This window comes from Micromys minutus (genome assembly GCF_963924665.1).
Source record: "Micromys minutus genome assembly, chromosome: 23".
In the NCBI taxonomy this organism is placed as follows: Eukaryota; Metazoa; Chordata; class Mammalia; order Rodentia; family Muridae; genus Micromys; species Micromys minutus.
The window spans coordinates 21,606,044-21,609,570 of record NC_137958.1 but is presented as its reverse complement, the minus strand read 5'-3'; the positions used below and the strand labels follow the sequence as shown (position 1 = coordinate 21,609,570).

Here is a 3,527-nt window from a genome sequence, read left to right as displayed (position 1 = left end):
ACTACATTTTATGCTAGAGATGGATGATTTCACTTGATATTGTTTTGTACCATGGGTACCTGAGGCAGTAAATGAGGTTGCTGGGTGACAAGGCAATATTGGACTTCTCTGTACTGTTCTTTTTACAATGCTCCTTGAGTATTGGAAGGGGTGGTATGGATATTCTATTGAGGGCTAAATTACAACAGTAATTTCTTCTTAGTTCCTAGGACCTCCATGAGTCATTGTGCTAATGTAGGCTATAGATGAGTAAGATACCCCTGCTGCAGTAGACAGCACCACAACATGATTGTGTGTATTTCTTGATTATACTCAGTCAGTCACAAAACAAAAACAAAGACAAATTGAAATACATAGTAGGAGGAGGAGTACTTGATGAGAAGAAGGTAATAAAGGAGGTGAGAAGGTAATGAAAGATGATGAGGTAGGAAAATTGACCTTATTATGTTACATACATATTTTGAAACTGTTAAAGAAAATATTAATAACATTTTAAAGTGTGGAAATTTCACAAATGTGAAAGGTTCTTATTCTATTCCACTTATAATCTTATAGAATAAAGAAAGAGTCTGAATAATAAGATTGAGCTACTTTATTTTTATATTCAAATGCCATTTATTGAAAAATAATAATTAGGGGATTGGGACATATCAGAATAATTTACGAATGACCACACTGAACGAGACACCTCCTGGTGCTGATCCTAATCAGCACCAGTCAGGGAAATTGGGTTGCACGCTGTTTGTTCACTCTCTTAATGCAAACCAGGGTTTAGAGTGGATCAATTATGATGCGACAATCTAGATACTTACTGGCAATCTGATGAGACTCAGCCTAATTTAGTGAACATCCAATTCAGAAGAAAAACAACAGTAAAGACATTATGTATTTATGCAGACTCTAAATCTGATAAAAGCTACACTACAAGCAAAATATCAGCCAGAGTAAGAAATAATTTTCGTAACCTTCAAGAAATTCAGCAACTTGAATTGGTGGAAACCAGTGGTAGGATTCATATTCCTTTAACTGACAATTATAAGAAGGCAACTTGCTCTATTCATGATACAGATTGCTGTTTTAGCCAATCACCAGAATGGAAGAGATACCCACATGAGACAAATTAAAATATACACACAGGGAAGTAATCTCCATTGGGAAATTCCCTAAATTTCATGAAGTGTAGTTCAATGTGGAGACTTCAAAATGAACAGAAGTGAACAGAAATGTGCTTTATTCTATCATTGCATATTATACCAAGTATCATTGGTAAAAAAGCATGTTACTTTGCAATTTTACATATATTTAAAATAATTTAAATAAATAATTTTTAGGTTATGTCTGTTTTTTTTATATAACAAAGCTCATATATTTTATGTTGCTAAAACATAAAATAAATTTTATATTGCAGAAATTGGAAGCAAATTTTTACATTTTTTATATTAAAAGAAAACTAATTAAACTGAAATTTTAAAGATGTATAAACTGTTTTTCCCAGCATTGTGGTTATTTCATATAATGGTTGTTAGATATTGGGAACAAATCTCTGTTTTCCTTGAATATATGTAATTTTCAATAGAATTGATAAAGTGAAAATGTAATAGTACTTTGGAAAATTAGTTGTATTTGATAGTGTTTTATTAGGCAAACACATGGAGGAGTGTTTTTCTGAAGCAGACACCGGTGAAAGACTAAATCAGACTTGTAAAGGAACATTTGGCTGAAGCAGACATAGGTGTGTTCTGCTAAAGCAAGCATGTGAAAGGACACATGATGAAGAATTCTTCTTTCCTCATGACATGTATGCATAGATCCACCTTACACTGCTTAGCTGAGCTCCATTTGTTGGGATTCCATAGACAGAAGCACAGCAACATCCTTCTGATGATGCTGCTTCTGCGGTCTTGGACTGATTGACAGAGTGACGTCATCCGCTACAGACATGCGCTGAAACAGACTCAACATGCTAGAAAGACACATGTTGAGGAAAAGACACGTGGAAGACACCTGACGTTTGGAGTATAAATAGGAAGAGACAGACAGTGATGAAGGCTGAAGTAGGTTTTCTTCTAGAGCTATCTGTGCAATGCTTGAGAGGCCCAGCCTAGAACTTTTTCTAATGTTCCTGTTGGCTGTGGGCCCTCCTGTGGACCAGTGCAGGGGCTGATGCCTGCCTGTCTCTGATAGGTAGTGCCACCACTATTGATTTGTATTTGATATCGTGACTCTATCAAGCTACCACTGCTGACTCGTGTGAACTGAACTGCTGATTTCCAGGCAATGCAGACAGGAGTCGCTCCAAAGAATCATATCTTATACAGGCCCACTTCCCTTGTATCCTCTAGTGCATAGATGGCTAGAATAAAGGTTAAAGCATTTAACCACCTTTATTTTAAAAAAAAAGATTTGATAAAAGTGACTCATTGATTTAATTTTTTAGGGGAAATGAGATTTTTAAAATGTTTTTGATTTTATATAGTATCAAAATAAACTGACACTAGATGTCCGTTAAAAAAAAAGAAATATAATAATGAGGTTGCCCTTGTATTGAACACATCATACAAACTGACATAAACAACTCTCACAACAACCAATGAGGCCTCTCTTATTAACCCCTTAATTTTAGAGAAAAAGAAACAAATTGAGGATGAAAAAAATCAGGGCTAAATATTTTACAGATATAAAGAAATATTGCATTTCTTGAGTTGTATAAACAAAATTTCCTAGAAGGAAATTGCATCTTAATTGAACCTCTTGCTAAGCTCATTAACCAATTAGAACTTTGATGATCACAGGAAGGATGGGATGCTGTAGGTTAGTAAACTAATTACAATTCATCTTGGGTTAATGGCAGCACCCTTGACAGCTATTTATTGTCTCTCTTGAGATTTGACTATTATGCAAATCCCTTGAAATATTCCACCAACCAAAAAGCTAAGAATATTTTCAGAAACAAATATCAGAGGACTATAGCTGAGTTTTTCTCTCTTTGGTATATGTCTACTCAATGATTTTTCCATCAATGTATTTGAAGCGTATCTTTTTCTCCCTCTTTGTTATAAATCTTCATAAAACTGTTTCCAAATTGGAACATGGTATTTGGGTAAAGTCACTAATACTTGGAACCAGAATACATTATTTCTTTTCCTCTTTCGAAAGAGAATTTTGACTTTTTGCATAGATTGTGTTTATTACTGGGATATGTTTAGTTGCATGTTCACGTACATATCTAGTGTTCATATTATTCACAATACCAATGAACTAATTAATTGGGACTGATTTTTAGGACTGCAGGCCATGAAAATCTGTTATTTTATATTTAAACCAGAAAATTTAAAAAAAATATATACTTCCTTAAGTTTGATTTATGATTTAATCACAAAAGGAGTTCATAAATATCAGCATGTCTACCTCTATGTACACTGGCCTGGATCTATCCTTCTCTACAGATTTACAGAAATGCACTGCAGTCTTAGATTGCTACCTGTGTCACTTTTCAAGGAAACTTGTGGACTGCTCTTTTGTTTAAG

General features: G+C 34.2%; 1 pseudogene across 1 annotated transcript; it reads left to right on the top strand.

The window, feature by feature from the left end:
* Positions 1 to 666: 666 nt before the first annotated feature.
* Positions 667 to 1,183, top strand: LOC308435645 (anaphase-promoting complex subunit 10-like; annotated as a pseudogene). The gene has a single exon. The product of its transcript is annotated as an anaphase-promoting complex subunit 10-like (transcript).
* The last annotated feature ends 2,344 nt before the right edge of the window (positions 1,184 to 3,527 follow it).